General features: G+C 44.8%; 1 protein-coding gene and 1 pseudogene across 2 annotated transcripts in view; one reads left to right on the top strand and one right to left on the bottom strand.

The window, feature by feature from the left end:
- LOC115517047 overlaps positions 1 to 8,437 on the bottom strand; it is a 34,306-nt pseudogene extending 25,869 nt beyond the window's left edge.
- Positions 8,438 to 12,620: 4,183 nt separating this feature from the next.
- Positions 12,621 to 17,156, top strand: part of STXBP6 (syntaxin binding protein 6) — a 251,706-nt gene continuing 247,170 nt past the window's right edge. The window contains exons 1-2 of one of the 2 annotated variants that reach the window (XM_030318860.1): positions 12,640 to 12,685; positions 13,066 to 13,227. The gene's annotated coding sequence lies outside the window, so the exon portion shown is untranslated. Of the gene's footprint in view, positions 12,686 to 13,065; positions 13,228 to 17,156 lie in introns of both variants that reach the window. The other variant, XM_030318861.2, reaches the window with a different exon arrangement.

Raw genomic sequence — 17,156 nt, 5'->3', positions numbered from 1 at the left:
TCTTCTCACTTCTATGAGAAGTGAGAAGCACTTCTCAAAGCACTTGTTTTGGCCAAAGCAAGCCACATGGCCAAAGTCAGAGGGTTAAGCGGGTCCTAAGGGAAAGGGATTGAATGTTGGCTAAATGCTCCTTATTATCATAGTAAGTGAATCAATGACTGAGACATAACCCACAAACTGTCACATGGAAAACCCAATAATGGGAGACTTCAATTTTGAGATTGAGAGAAACCTTAAGGCAATTTTCAACTGGACATTTCACATCCTGGTTTTGCTTTTCCCTTTTCTCTCTCCCACCCCACTAGGTGAACAATTTGCCCATGGATGAGGCCAATACTGCACTGTACTAACAGGCATTCTTGTGTACCAACAGACCTTTCTACAGGTTGAAAAATATCTGTTCACTTAACTGGACAACTTTCACAGCGAGTCTACCACCAAGAACAACCAAAATAGTTGAACAGTTCTCCAAAAAGAGAAGCTGGCTTATGATAAAAGAGAAGCAAGTCATAGAAAGGTGTGCTTTTCCTCTTTGATCTGGGAGGGTTCCTCTAGTAGATAAAAGGAGAAATGCAAGTTACACATGCTGTATTTAAGTCTCTTCAGGCAAAAATTAAGAGTCAAGAATATCACTAGAGGGGCGCCCGGGTGGCTCAATCGGTTAAGCGTCCGACTTCGGGTCATGTCATGATCTCACGGTTTGGGAATTCGAGCCCCATGTCGGGCTCTGTGCTAGAGCCTGCTTTGGCTTCTGTCTCTAGCTCTCTCTCTGCCCCTCTCCCACTCATGTTCTCTCTCTTAAAAATAAATGAACATTAAAAAAAATAAAATAAAATAAAATAAAGAATATCACTAGAAAAATGCAATCATCTGTCCCTAAGAGCTCTCGTCTCGGGCACCACGGCACCTACCATATAAAACCTCTAAACATTACCCTCACTTACTCTCTTCCATCCCGCTGCCAAATCTCCAACACTCCCATGTACCCCTTCAATCCCTAGTGCTGTGGAAGTTATATCGTGTCATCCACAACAAAGAGACAGGATGACATATTTTCTTGAGACCTATCTGAATACGCCTGATGATACAGATAGGGAGAGGTAGAAAAGTCAGAATACAAGTGAGTGACATGGAGATCTGTCCTGTCTCATCAGACATTCAGCATGGAAGTGACTTTAGACGAGTTCTGGTAAGCCGTAACAGAGGGGCAGAAGATTACAGAGGGCAACTACATGCATTTGAATTCTTGCCAAGAATTTGCGCTTGAGGTGAGATTACTATCTAACAGTATAATTAGAGCATTTAGGGAGAAAGTTGGGGGAAGTGAACAGAGTTCTGCCAGTTGTGCTGAGACCAGTCCTTTTGGAGGCTCCTTCCTCTTTCTTTTTTCCTATTCATGAGCAGCACAGGGTGATGACACTCTGAGTCACTGCGAAGAAAATGAATAGTCAAGGTATTCAAGTGGAGGGTGGGGGTACCCCCAAACTGGGAAGATAGTAGTTCCTTTCCAAACCATCTCACTTCCTTTCTTTAGTTCCTGAATAGAATATTGGAATTTTTTTTTTTTTAAATAGCAAACAAAGAATCATCTTGTTCACATACTGGCATCTTGGCCTCACTGCATATCTGCCAAATTAAGACCGGAATTTACCTGAATAAGGTAGTTTTGGAGTTTGGTTTTTTTTCTTTTGTTTTGTTTTTTGTTTGTTCATTTTTTGTTTTGTTTTGTTTTGTTTTGTTTTGTTTTTAGGAAGGGGATACTTTGGGCAAGATTCTATAAATAAACTTAAAGGAAGAAATATATAATTTGTTATAGATCATGCAAAAACTTGTAAGAAACAAACCACATGTTCAACGCAGTGTTTATAAAGCAGGGACTTTGTGCATTCAGCAGTTCTGCTGTTAGGCTGGAGGGCTAGTCAGCTTTAAAACTTTCGAAGGTTTAATCGTAGACTGGAGATATGAGTGTTAACCGGTTAATATGTAAGATGACAATAGAGAGATATAAACAATAATGATTAACAAAGAGTTTAAGGATCAAGATGGAGTAAATACATCACATTTATTTGATGTGATGTTTCAAATCTTACTGAAATTAAATTAACAAAAAGGAACAGATGTCAACTAAAGAAATAAAGCTTAAACATTATCAAAAATAATATATTGTGCTTCTAAAGCCACCGCCCTAATAAGACAACTGTTTCTTACACTTAGAAGCACGCCATCTTGCCTGACCTCTTAACAGTATTCAACACTGCTGACCACACCTTCTTCTTGAAATACTATTTTCTTGGTTCCAGAATTACCCAACAGATCTCCAGCCTGGAAGTCACCTGTGATAGCTGTTCCTCCTTAATCAGACCTCTTAATATTATAGTTCTTGAAACTTAAAATGTGCTTTTTTCCCCCCAGGTATTCTATACTCTTTCTATACAATAGCATCAAATACCATCTTAAGGCCAATGGCTCCCAAATAGCTAATTTCAAACCAGATCTATTTTCTGATCTATTTTTCCAAACCCGTACACTGTCTACTTGACTATTCAACTTGGTTCTCTGACAAGATCTCAACCTCAGGTCCAAAATGCATTTTTAAGTTTTCTTTCCTAAATTCCCAACTGTATGAAATATGTGAGTGAATCAACATTTACCCAGCGGTTTAAGGAAGCAAATGAAGATGGTCCTTGCTCCCAATCTATTGGCAAACTTTATTTTTCTCACCTCCAGAATGTAGTTGAATCTGTCCCCTTTTCCTCATCTTCCCAGTTTTAGATCTTATCTAAACTACTTTTGTCTCTCTTACTGGACTGCTACAGTGGTCTACAAAGTGCCTTCCCTTCCTCTACTCTTGATTTATTTCAACCCATTTCCCATACAGCACAAAGTGGTCTTAAACTATAAATAGGTCCCTGCTACCCCTGCACTCTAGAAACTGCAGTGGGATTGATAAGATAAATCTCGAAGGCATCGCATGATCTAGTTCCTCAGGGTACTCCACTCTCCTCTCATGAATTATGCTCCAGCCACTCTGGTCCTTCTTCCACTTCTGTAATGGCATCAAGCCCTTTCCCACCTCTGGGTTTCTGTTCCTCTGCTCCCGCTGTTTCCACCTGGAACACTCTCCCCCAGCCTTCCCTCACTAACTCTGATTCTTCCTCCACTTCCCCAGTTTCCTTGACAAATACCCTCTTCCCCAAACCAGATTAGGTTCCCCTATTATGTGCTAACCCCTTAGGTCCTGGCATGATCACAGTATGTAACTATGTATCTACTCATTCAGTATCTTTTTCCTGCATCAGACTGTGAGGTCACTAGGTCATGAATCATACTCGTCATTTTCACTGCTGCATCCCCAGTGTCTAGTACAGTGCCCGGGGATATGTTTAGTTTCAATAATACTTCTACAACTTAATGTATAGAAAAGTAAAAAATTAAGCTGGTCTCATAAAGTCTCCAGTTGACTATCCCATTTATTGTTTATAAAAGGTACATAATATTTCATCAAATAAAATGACTAAATGCACCTAATTATTTCCTGTTTCCTGAGGAGTGTTACTTAAATTTGCTCTCACAATTAATGCTGCTATAATAGATCTGTTTCCTGAAAAGAAATTCACAGAGGTGGAAATCACAGGGCTATAGCTTCTGAATATTCCCCCTGAAGAGGATCAACAATTTTTCTACAAAAGTATTATAACACATGACAGTACCCCCAAAATGACTGATCCTGAATAATTCAGTCATACTTTTTAAATGTTTATCAAAGAAAACATGCCTGCTCTCTGTGAACTCTAGTCCTACAACAAAGTCTCACAGTGCAGGTCATATACTCATTTTACGAGTCACAACAGTTTTGACACTAGTTAGGTCTAATTTCTTGTAAGTCCTAGGAACAGTTCCCATTATATTTTATGTGTGGTAAAATTATAATGACACCAGGATGTCTGTCGGGAAGACATATTTATTATGAATATGACATCATAAATCTCATCTAGAGTCAAGGTTTTTAATTGACTCAACTATCAATTAAGAGCAATAAAATGTTCTTTTAACTTGTAACTTGCAGTCAGAAACTCATTGCCTTTACTCAAGTATGCATTATGAAAACTTGAATTAGAAACACTAAATATTGGGGCACCTGGGTTGCTCAGTCGGCTGGGCATCCGACTTCGGCTCAAGTCATGATTTCACAGTTTGTGGGTTCAAGCCCCACGTCTGGCTCTGTGCTGACAGCTCAGGGCCTAGAACCTGCTTTGGATTCCATGTCGCCCTCTCTCTCTGCCCCTCCCTGACTTGTACTCTCTCCTCTCCCTCTCTGTCTCAAAAATAAGTAAACATTGAAAAAAAGGAAACAAATATTTTCAGTAAGCTTTCTTTCCAAAGAAACAATGAATCTGAAAGTTTTCAAAATGCCTTTTTTTCTTTAGAAAAAATATATTAATCTAAAGTGGGAAAACACATAGGACAAAAAAATGGGTGAAGAGGTAGTGGTTCAGAGCCCACAGCACACTTAAAGCCAGGGGTCAAGGCTCTAGCAAGCAGAATTGTGATTTTATTCTAGAAAGATGTCTGCTTTGGGCCAGGTCTAAATGATGAGTGCTGTAATGGGGTGGGTTTGAATCTGATCTGGTCCAGTTAAGCTTCTGGAAAACTGAGACATTTCCATGTCTGGTGTATTGGGGGGCTCTTTAAAGATGAGCATAACATGGTTCCTGGGTTCCTGTTTTAAACAGGCTTATGTTCATCCCTGGGGCTGCACTCAGCTTTTCAGAGACAATTACTTCATGAATGGAGCTGTTTTTTTTCTTCTTTCCCTTCCCTTCTTTCAATAAATAAATAGGCTTTTTCCTCCCAGGGCCTACGGTCCTAGACATTCTAGAGGATATAGAGAAGGTTCAGGCAAGTCTCAAGCCTCAAACGGGTTGGATTAGACCTGTGCAAACATATTTGTATGGCGTAAACACACTGCAGCAAGATACAGGTAACTGAGTGGAAGATGCCTCTGGCTGACACAATCAGTGAAGATTTCCAAAAGAAGCATTGCAGACAGCTGAACAAAGAAAGACAGGGTAGGATTCAGGCGTGCAGAGATGAGGCCTAGAGATTGGTATAGGAAAGGGCATCCAGGGCAAAGGAAATGCATTTCACCTTTAAAGTGCTTTTTGTTCTCTCCGTATCTTTCTTGGCTGGGTGGCCTAGGACAGTCCTTAAAATTTTTTTTTTGGGGCGCCTGGGTGGCGCAGTCGGTTACGCGTCCGACTTCAGCCAGGTCACGATCTCGCGGTCCGTGAGTTCGAGCCCCGCGTCGGGCTCTGGGCTGATGGCTCGGAGCCTGGAGTCTGTTTCCGATTCTGTGTCTCCCTCTCTCTCTGCCCCTCCCCCGTTCATGCTCTGTCTCTCTCTGTCCCAAAAATAAAAAAAAATAAAAAAAACGTTGAAAAATTTTTTTTTTATGTTTATTTATTTTTGAAAGAGAGAGAGCACGTGAGCAGGGGAGGGGAAGAGAGACGGAGACACAGAATCCGAAACAGGCTCCAGGCTCTGGGCTGTCAGCACAGAGTCTGACCCAGGGCTCAAACTCACGGGCCCTGAGATCATGACCTGAGCTGAAGCGGGACACTTAACTGACTAAGACAAGCAGGCGCCCCCGTGCTTCTTAAACTTTGAAGTAGAAATGAATTGCCTGGCAGTCTCGTTAAAAGGCAGATTCTGATTCTCTGGGGTCTGATTTGCCCGGGTAGCCTGGGTAAGCAGGATCTGCTTTTTTTTTTTTTTTTTTTTTAACGTTTATTTATTTTTGAGACAGAGAGAGACAGAGCATGAACAGGGGAGGGGCAGAGAGAGAGGGAGACACAGAATCTGAAACAGGCTCCAGGCTCTGAGCTGTCAGCACCGAGCCCGACGCGGGGCTTGAACTCACGGACCGTGAGATCATGACCTGAGCCGAAGTCGGACGCTTAACCGACCAAGCCACCCAGGCGCCCCAGGAACTGCATTTCTAACAAGCTCCCAAGTGATGCCCAAGCTGCTGGTCTGAGAAGTGCAATTTAAGTAGTAAAGTCCTAGGCTGTGTGTTTCTACAGAAGTCACAGGGCCTCCCGGGGCTGGGCAGGTCCTTTTGGCCTAAAAGAGCTTCTGGAGACAGAGCAGTGGAAGCTTCCCTCACTATTACCCTCTTGGGAGGGCGAGGGGACCAGCATAAACAGAAGAGAAGGAGCTGTGTGTGTAAGAGAGGAGCCCCCTCCATCTCAGATATGAATGGATTGCATCATTCCCTCCTCTAAACCAGCAGCACAGAAGCTCGGAGAGAGATAGCAGCTCTGTGCCGTCACTGACTTGCTTGTGTCCTGGCAGAATAAAGGACTCTCTGTGAGCTCAAAGCCTAGCAGCTTTTCTGGATCTTGGTGGAGACAGTCATTTTAAACCAAAAACAAGTCTTTCACAAACACTGCTGAAATAAAGGAAGGAGTCATTAGGATGGTTCAGCCTGACAAACTCTGAACTTGATACAACAAACCAGTTTTGAGTGGAGGTGGGGGCCCTGCTACAGCAGAGGGTGATCAAAATAGTCTTAGTGTTTTGGGTTTTTTCCTGCTGGAGACTACTCTTCGAGAGTTTTAATTCATGCAAGGGAAAAGAGAAGAGTCATATTTGGTTGGCTATTTGATCAAAATTCAGAACGAGTCACTGTTGAAATTTATCTGTATAATGTCTTAAACCTTAACTGGGTCCTCACTTAATAAATACAAATGCTGAAATCTTTAAACTATTAATCAACCCCCCCCCCCCCGCACCGACCTTTTCTTTGGAGAGATAGTAATAGGTAGAAACACGAGGACATCTGGACAGGAGAAGGTAAAAAAATTTCAAAGCATTTCCATCTATGTTAAATAGTTGTTGTGAAAATAGGAATGCTATATACTGCACCTGCAGAGATAAAATATGATTGCTTATGGCAGAGGCAGTGCTTCTAAGAAACAGCTCAGGTTGGAAACTGAAAACACATTCTGGGGTTCCCCTTCCCATTTCTCTTGCAGTTACCAAGATGGGTGGTCATGAGATGAAAGTAATATTTATTCAGCACTTGCTGTAGGTCAGGTATTGTGTGCTGTGTACATGACAGATGTGTTCCTTTTTAATCCACCAATTAAAACCATAAGTAGATGGTAATATGAGACAAGAAATCTAGTATCTAGAGAAGTTGCAGCCTTTGCTCGAGGTTGTATAGCAAGGAGTTGAAACAGAAGTTGAAACCCAGAGGTTCTATCTAAAATAAGATCTGTACCCTCTCTACTATGGCATGCTGCCGAACATCAGCTTGTTTTCTGTTTCTCGCTGAGGACAGTCTGCTTCCTCTTAGAAGCTCTTCTTATTAGATGTTGAGTTATGTCAAAGGCACATGGGGTTAGTGACTGGTTAAACTTAAAGACCTCTAACATCCCTCCCAAACGTTCACGTTCCCTTCTACCACAGTGCCTTTGCACATGCTGTTTTTAAAATCCTGCTTAAAGTTCCCTTTGTTTTTTTTGTTTGTTTATTTTGTACTTACTAACTATATCACCTTTCTCCTGCATACCTCAGTTTGGTCATTTCTTCAAGAAAGTCTCTCTTTCCTTTGCTCACTATTTCTTTCTCTTTCTCTCTCTCTCTCTCTCTTTCTCTCTCTCTCTCTCTCTCTCTCTCTCTCTCTCTAATTGTGCTTTACATTGTTGTGCTCCACGTATAATGTGTTGTTTGTTTTTTTTTACAAATTGAAGGTTTGTGGAAATAGGAAGAGAACTAGAAGTGGAGCCTCAAGATGTGACTGAATCTCATGATAAAACTTTAACAGATGAGGAGCTGCTTCTTATGGATGAGCAAAGAAAGTGGTTTCTTGAGATGGAACCTACTCCTGGTGAAGATGTTTGTTGCATGATGCCAGCCTCTGGATCAGTTAATTGCTACTTCCATCAATCATGCACTGACTGGGTAGCTGTGGTTATAGCCCCTCCTACAACTGCTGCATAGTCAATACGCTTCTGCGGCTGGGCAGTTATAACCTAGGCCATATTCTATGCAGTCTGGATGTTTGTCATCTCCTTCCTGGCTGACCTTCTGGAGATGCTGCAAACAGGCATCAGTGTGGAAGGTGGCCAGCTCCTCCATGGAGGCTACTTTGGGCTCACCTATCCTTATTCACTTATGCAGTGCATATGCTTCAATCAAAGAATTGATTGGCCATCCTGGCCTATTTGGGGACATTGGGCAGGGAGTTGCACATCATGACATACCGGAGGCAGCGAATGCCCACCGTCCGCTAGTTCCTCTGGCTCCTCCATCTTCCAACTCTGGCCGTTCCTAAGCCACCACATGGATTGGGCTTTTTTCAGACTCAACCCAGGCTCCGGTTCCTGCTCTTCCTCCCACTATTTCTATTATATACTTTTTATACTTTAATAGCCCATACCTCTGATTGTGAAAGTTATCACAGATGCAATGTTACACTTTTGCATGTGTTCAAAATAACAGATTCTTTCTTTTTAGAGATCAGGTAATCAACTATTTGTCTCCTGTCCCCAATGACTCACCTGAGTGGTGACAGCTGGTAACTGTCATTTGTTGATGGGCTCCTGCTTCTGAGTTAGGCATTGGATGAGGGTGAGGGAAATTGAAGATTTTTAAGACTTGTTCCCTGTACTCAAGGAACTAACATTCTGAATGGAAATGCATGGCTAATATATATTAATCAGTAAATTAGGGGCAGAGTGTTGTACTGTGGCAACTCAGTTAAAAAAAGGTGGACTTCATTTATAACCTAGCTAGAATCCTTAAAGAGTAAAACCATATACCAATACTAACTGTGTGCAAAACAGAATAGGGTCCCAAGCATAAGTTCCATAAGCCCATTTGAATTCTGCAGGTCTCCCAGATCCCACCTCCTCATGTCACTAGAAGTGACAGGTTGCACTCGTAATTTACAAATGATACATACAGACACTAGCCACAGACCTATCCCTAGCTGGGGGAGATTCCTGATATCGTCAGGGGACCCATTATGAAAAGCAAAACAATATTGTCAATATTCCAGGGACTATGACCAACAAAAACGGCGGTTACATGGATCAACCTAAAAGTTGAGACTTCCTGAATTTCTTACCTGAAAGCATATCATCAGAATAAAGAATCTGAAAAGCTGTTAGCGATACACTACGTAGTAGAATTTTTTTTTTTTAAATACAGACTTTAACTAGTCTCGAGGACATTGATTGATGATGCTATAAGTGATGCTGTTAAAAATAGTTACCATGCACAATTCCCTAGATCAAGGTGTCTTTGTCCATATCAGTTCATACCATTTGTTATTTAGACAGCCCTTCCTTCTATAGCTGTAGGCAACCTGGGGCATCTAAATTTGTGGGTGCTTCAGGTTGAGGTTGACACTGGGCAGTAACTCAGTTTTTTTCTTGCACCACTTAATGCTCAGAAAGAGGGCTTTGCCAAGTGGTCTGGTATCCTTAGGACCAGGAGTGAACTGTGTCACCAGAGAAAACTGTTTTCACATTTCCCTTTTCTATTCCAGAATATACTAGTAACTTAAAAGCCTGTAATTTGGCATCCAAATGCACTATAAGGCATTTTTCAGTTTTATGATTTCATGATTAGACATCTAGAGAAAAAAAAACTAACTTCTTACTCTCTTGTGCATGGGATATTTTTGCAACTATATGCAAAAAACTGGTAACAAGGCTTCATGGAGAGGGGAGCTTTCTCTTTCCTGCAACTTTTGGACTAAACTTTTTAATATCATGTGTTATTTACTACTAGTAGTGAAAATAACTTAAAAAACAAATACAATTAATTTAAAATTTAAGCAGTACAAGTACGTTTTACTTGTAAAAGTACAGAGCCCCTCCCTCTAGAAATGTTTACATGCTGTTCTCGTTCTTCTTTACAATTTTACCATTATTGTGATTTGTTTTAGAAATAATGATTCTTAGGATCTGTGGAGGAAAGGACAGAGATACAGAAGATTTGGATGATGTAAATTGCTATATATTCCGCAAATATGTGTAACCACTCGGTATGTGATAAGTCTGGGGCTAGGTACTTCCTCCTTTCCATAACTTCTCCAAGGCTTCTTGTGTAAACACCCAAGCATTTTTTTTTTTCTTCGAGAGTTCTGCAAGCTTAAAATGCTTTTCATAGACTAGTGGTGGTTTGTTCCTCAAGAATGCAACAACCAATGTGCTCACCTGCCGCGACAGTGATCCAGGGCACGGAGGTAAGTCCCAGGTGTCTGTTGAGGCAAAGACTGCCTTGATAACCTGCAGAGGAGACAAGAGGGTAGCCTTACAGAGGGTGGGAGTCATTTTGAGTAGCTGGCAATAGAAACTCCTACAGAGATAGCTTAATTCACAAAATTGTGGAATTGCCCAAAAGCTGATTCCAAAGATTTGTCAACAGAATCCTGCACAGGCTAAAAGAGCTTTGTTAAATCAAAGAAAGTTCCTACTTAAGACAAGTCTTGTAAAGCCGTAGAACTTGTTTGGTTAAATTTTATTTCGTATAGGTATGAAGGTAAGAAGAATGCCTTATATTTGCTTAAACCTTGGTTTTCTCTTGGTTTTCAAAGCCCTTAGGCATACCTTATTTCTCTGAACCCTCACAAAAACGCTATAAGAACTGTCTGGCAATTTCACACATCATGAAAAGGCAGCTTAGAAGTGGAGCCTCTGGTCAATAGAAGCCTGGTAGGAAATGGCTGAGGTTTAGACCAGGACCTGGGAGCCCTACCTGAGGGCACTCCGCTAGGCCCACCACACACCTCTCCAGTTATAAGCAGAGCACGTGCGGCTTTGTTAGGGAAATCCATCTGATTTTCGTAAGATCACAACAGTGAATGTGCCCTAGGTATCCCCAATTCTCCCTTCTTCCCCTGCAAACCGCCTTCCTAGGTCTGTAGCAGCCCATCTTCCTAGGGTTGGGTTTGGATTACTCCCCCAGCATCTTTGCTAGCAAGTGAATAAAGTTCAGGCTCCACAAACTGGCCGTCAAGTGCTCTGCCTCTAGCCCCAATCCATCACTTCAATCCCCTTTCCCATTTTGGTATGCTATTTCTTGCCCCTTACACTCTACCCAAGCAGACCAGTGAACCACCACTTAGCACCCCAGCAGGGCACAGGCTAGGGTGAGGTGTGCTGCAAAACTTATGGTGATGTCACAGAACTCAGGAACCAAGATAAATAGTGTGATGCAATCTTTTAAAAATTAGTGCAAAAAAAATGCATGATGAAAAATATTAAAATTTAAAATAAAGACGGGATCAGCTTTACTGGTTTTTCCTTTTTCTTCAGACTCCAAAATGCCTCTTCAGGGCACTGTTACTGATCCTGCATTGACTTCCCCCTGAGTACTTATATCAATGATGTTTCACAAAATTTGTTCTCATTACCCCTTTCCACACCAGTAACTTATCTTCTTGAACGCCCCAGCATTTATCTGTAGCCCTCTTTTGTCTGGACAACCCATTTCCCTTAGTAACTGGTAGTACTTTGGCGGCCATCTGAATCATCTTGAATCCTTTCCAATGCCTTCCTAAATCACAGTGGGCACTCAGCACCTAGAAAGAAAAGAAAAGAAAAGAAAAGAAAAGAAAAGAAAGAAAGAAAGAAAGAAAGAAAGAAAGAAAGAAAAGAAAAGAAAAGAAAGAAAGAAAGAAAGAAAAAGAAAGAAAATGCAGCAATCACAATCCTCAAATTAGCTCTCTCAGGCTGAGCAGGGAAGGAACCCAGATATATTTCTTTTGGTCCAGTGTTGTTAAAAAAAAATTGCACTTGTATCAATGATGTAAAAATCAGGATGTTATACATGAAAAAAAAAAATCGAAATCTTTGTCATTTCTTGAAAAATCAGAAAATCTAGCAAAGGTAGGCCCGAATTGTTCCATGACAGCACTGGGCGTTTAGAACTCTGCCTCCTGGCTGGGTCACTTATTTGCATTACCTGCCATGCCCCGTTAGCTCTTTGAGTTTGGACCTTAGGCTTGAGTGCACTGGATAAAACACATCTGCTGGATCCACTCCTTCTCTCCTGGATAATAAATGCTTCCTTGTCCTTTCCAGTAGAGTCTTGCAGAGAGGCTCACGGAAGCCGCTTACCTTTCCAGCCCACAAACTTCTCACAACCCGTGAAACTTGCACTGCCCTCCGCACCCTGTTTTTCCCCAGCCCTCTGCTCCAGGGCCCCCTCTCCTGCGCTGGCCCATCCTTCCCTCCTCCAGCCCCACACCCCGCGGTCTGGAGCCCGGGGCGGGTCTCCGGGCCACCACCGCAGCTCTCTGCCCCGGGCCAGGGCGCTCGGGCTCGCCCACGGCGGCACTGGGCATGCTCAGAGGCGCCCGCGGGGGCAGGTTTGCTTCGCAGGCGCTCGCACTCGGCGGCGGGCGGGCGCGCGGCTGCAGCTGTAGCTCCAGCGCCAGGAGTTGGAGTTGCCGGGAGTTTCCCCCCCCTCCCCACCCCGCCTCCCTCTTGGCGCGCGGCAGCAGGAGCCGGCGCGGGAGCCGCGAGCGGCGCCGAGCCAGCACCCGGGCCGGCGGAGCCTTGTCCGGAGCCCGGAACCCCGCGCGGGGCAGCCCCCGGGGAGGAGCCTCGCCGGCTGGGACGCGTGCCACTCACTGGCACTGCCGGCGCTCGAGCCCGGCTGCAAGGTAGGGCCGGGTCGTGGGGCGCCGGGCGGGCGAGGCAGAGGCCAGGGCGGGGGTGGTGGGGGGGAGATGCGGCTGCTGCGGCCGCGGCGGTCAGGGCTCCCGGCGCTCGGTCCAATGCGGGCGGCCAGGGCAGGGACCCCACTGCGGGGCCGGAGGAGTAGGCAGGCGCCCAGAGAGATGCTTTCAAGTTGGCGGGCGGCGGGAGTGGGGGCTTTGCGCCCCGGCGCAGCTGCTGTGCGCGCAGACAGGGACTCGGTCCTTGGTTTTCCCCAAACCTGGGACCCGGTGTGCGGGTAGGTTTGGGCAAGCCGCGGAGCGGAGCAGTTTCCTCCGAGAAAGTTGAGGATGGAGCCCTTCTTTCGGCACTGTCCCCGCGGTAGGACGAGTCCCGAGGGTGCCGCCCCGAGGCCCCAATGTGGAGGAGCCGAGTGGGTTCGCTGCTCCCCTGGGCTGAGTTCCTCCACCCCTGGCTGAAATCTGCGAATCACCCGATCTTCGCTTCTCTGGCGTCTTCTAGGAAAACCATTCATGCCAAAACTGAGGTAAGCGTCCGAGCGGCACGGCTCCCTGCCTCCAGGGCTTGTCGCCGGGCTCTGCCCCTTCCCCAACCTCCGACGTGGCGAAGGGCTCCCCGTTCCGAGTTCGCCCTGGTAGCGCGCGCCGGGGCAACATGGGGCAACGTGGCTGGGGTAGGTGGATGATAGAGTTTTTCCTCCGGCCTTTCCTCAGGTTTACAGCACCCCACCAATCCCACCCTGTTCATCTTCGCAGAGGACAGGACTTGAAAGGAAGGGCCAGGTGGAGAATTTGAGTTGACATTCTGATCCTTAGGAGAGGGTGCCTGGATCGTATCTGCCTTGGGCTCTGGCCCCAGGACTTCATAAGGAATTCTCTCCTTTCTTATTCTTCCCCAGGGACTGGGTGGCAAAGAATAGGGCCAGTGGGTCTACCAGGACGCCCGCCTCGTTCCTCGGGCTCCTAAGATAGATTTGCAGGCCACCCCAGGACCCTGAAACTGACATTGTGCAGATTGCCAGAGTGTGGAGGATGCTGCCGCTTTCTCCTGGCTCCACTTTTTTCACTTCTTGTTTTGAGTTTTGGGGTTTTGCCTGCACACGAGTCAGAGCTGCGCTGTCATAACCCCGGGTGGTGTGTGTTGGGGGGGGGGGTGTGGAGAGTGGCGGTAGAGAAGCTTCAGCCAGGCAGTGAGCGGCTGTTCGCCTCAGAGGCTGCTAGTGGGAGTTGGTCCAGAAATGATTATGCAGGCTAGAAATATGCCTCTCTCTCTCTCTCTCTCTCTCTCTCTCTCTCTCTCTCTCTCTCTTTTTTGGCTGAACACCTTGGCTGTTGGGTTTGTGTGTTAAGTTCTTAAAGGGGCACCCACACATCGCTCAAGTGCCATGTTGTAGGGGCTGATCGTTTTTCTGCTGCACGTTTGTTTTTTTCTTTGCTGTTTCCTCAGGGTGAATCTGCTTTGGGGCAGATTTCCAGCTGTGGGAATCACATGGTGTGGGTACACAGGTTCTAGAGTCAGATCTGAGGTCAAGTTTTAACTTTACAGCTGATGATGGTGCGGATAGACAAATAGCCACTCTGAGCTTGTTTCCTCTAGTGTCAGATGGAGACACTTAGTGGCCTCATCTCCTTTCATTGCAGGGTTGTTGTGAGACTTGGATGAGATAATAGAAATGAAAGTTCTGAGAAAACTTGGAAGCACCTTTCATGTCCTATTGTGGCTACGCTCTTTACTCAGTGTTTCTGAATTAACTAATTCTTTCCATTTTAACAGGACACCTAAGCCTTCTGCCCTCTACCCATTCCTCACCAAGAGGTTTAGTTGCTCAGGCCTTTGGAAGTAGCTGTTTATCTTTTTTCTTTGTATTGTTTCCCTAAAATCCACCTCTCTTGATTTTAAGGGTTGAGGCTCTAGTTCTCATATTTATTTGAGGGAAGCAGCATGGTGTAGATTAGGAGATCTCCAGGGTTGCCTTATCAATGTTCAGAGTCCTGGCCCCCCACATTGGCTTGTCAGCAAGACCCCTGTTAGACAAATACAGTTGATGAGTCAGCAGACCCTGGGCTGGAGCTCTGGCTTGGCCTCTAAGTGACCTTGAACTAAAGACTCAACCTTTCATCAGTCTATGAGGTTAAGAGCCAATAATCATCAGACAGGAACAGTTGGGATTTCCTCTCACTCAGTTAATAAGGGCTTGATCAGGCTCCTGAGACCCCACGTGCTGCATCTTTCCTAATCCTGGGGCAGAAGTTCTCCAGCATGAGCACTGAAGTCAACTGGAGGGCTTGTTAGGGGCACCTGGCTGGCTCAGCCAGTGGAGTATGAAGACTCTTGATCTTGGGGTTGTGAGTTCAGGCCCCACGTTGGGTCTAGAGATTACTTAAAAAAATAAATAAATAAAAATCTTCAAACAAACAAACAAAACACAAAGATTGCTGGGCTGCACTGCTTAGAGTCTCTGATTCTCTAGGTCTAGGGTTGAGGGAAGGGGGTCCAAGAATTTGCATCACCAGCTAGTTCCCGATGATGCCAATGCTGCTCATCCGGATCCCACGCAAATAGAATCACTGACTTACTAGGTGAGAGACAGTAAGAGAGAGGTGAGGTTTGTTCTAAAATAGCATTATTTTAATACCACACGTACAGAGATAGGGTGCTTTAGGAACTTGCCTGAAGCAGTTTATATTTCCAATACCTGTGCCACTTACCATTGTCCAGTTTTAATAATTCTGATTGCTCTTCATTTTTTTTAAGTTTATTTGTTTTGACAGAGAGAAAAAGCGCAAGTCGGGGAGGGGCAGAGAAAGAGAGGGAGAGAGAGGGAATCCCAAGCAGGCTCCTTATTGTCAGCACAGATCCGTACACAGGGCTCAATCTCACAAACCGTGAGATCATGACCTGAGCCTCCATCAAGAGTCAGAAGCTTAAGGGACTGGGCCACCCAGGCGTGCCTCCCCGATTGCTCTTTCAATGAGTGGATTTTACACCAAAAAAGGTGGGATTCCCCCTTCTTTTCACACTGTGTAATACTCAGGTTTCTAGGTCACTCTTGAGTAGACTGAGATCTGTGACCTTGATATTGATAAATCTAGCAACTACCCTATTCCTTTCCTAGGGGATCTCAGACATTTTTGCAGAGCAGTTGCATAATGTTATGGCAGCTTGAACCTTAAGACTGGAGAACAGGTTGAATTGCCATAAGCAAATTTTAATAAAACTGACAATGTGGTGCCTTCTCTGAATGGACAGTGTACCCAGGCCAGGAGGCAGGAGGAGGTGAAGGATACTCCCTGACAGAAGTTCTGTGGTGGTCAGACCTGGCAAAGGCCTTCCATTCCTTCTGTCAAATGGTGGTGTTGGCAGTGACCGAGATCCTCTCTCACTCTGTCGGGGAGGAAGGCCAACTTTCACAGGAAGCCGTGCTGTATCAGTGCCTCTCTGTGTCCTTTCACTGATAATCAAGCACTGCTTGGGCACAGCCCAATCTTAAGTTCTCCTTGTCCCCCAAGCTAGGGTGAGAGCTCACCAGGACCAGTAGTGGCCTTGAACTTCAGCTGCTTTGTATCAGAGAGGCCTTGGGAGGGAGCCTGCGTGAGTCAGGAGGGCGCCTGAGATGCCATCCTAGAGAAAGAATAAGGTCATGTAGCACCCAAACCACTCGGCATAAGAGGAGGTCAGCTCTTGAACACATTCTCGTGTTGCCGTGCCAGATGGAAGCCAGCCTGACCATCGTGCTTTATCTTAGCTTTCCATTTGTGCTTTGTTTTAGTTTTAAAATGATTAGCACTAAAGAGACCTATCAGTAAAATCAGAAACCTATTCAAAAACTCAAGTGTACCATTTAGTGTTTTAGTAGATAAAACTGCAAGGCCCATGCCTGTCTTCCTGATGGTAATCAACCCTCAGTGAAGGAACCACCTTCCGGTTGTAATTCTTAAGATTCACTCGCTCATTTAAATAGTTTCTCCTACTTAACATGAGTAGGGAACGTTTCTATTTTAAAATTCTTTCCCATAACTTGATGTTTATATTTTGGGTGTTACCCCTACTTTTCACTGCTAGAATTTTTTCCAGTGTGGGGGAGGCTTCTTTCCTTATCACCGTCGTTAGCTTTTCTTAGTGCGTGACCGCTTGGTATCTTCATTCCCTTGGATAAGTCTGTTGTGAGACGTTTGTGATACTTTCTTTCTCTTTGATCCTCAGGGCTGTTGGTCCTGGGTCATAGAGAATCACAGCCCATTCCTGAAAACTGTTCCCCACCACCTTCCTAGAGCCTGCTTCAACTAAAACTCGGGTTGTAGGGCACTAGCTCGATTCTAAGATGCATTGGATCTGCACCCCCCCACCCCCGCCCTGCTGCCGGGCAGTTCATCATTTTCCAAATTCAGAAATCTGGATGGGTCTTCAAAATTATGAACACCTTTAATATATGGTTTTCTTTTCTGTTTTTCTATA

Source organism: Lynx canadensis, chromosome B3 (assembly GCF_007474595.2).
Source record: "Lynx canadensis isolate LIC74 chromosome B3, mLynCan4.pri.v2, whole genome shotgun sequence".
Classification (NCBI taxonomy): domain Eukaryota; kingdom Metazoa; phylum Chordata; class Mammalia; order Carnivora; family Felidae; genus Lynx; species Lynx canadensis.
Note: the sequence above shows the minus strand (reverse complement) of the source record. Positions and strands in the feature narration are given on the sequence as shown.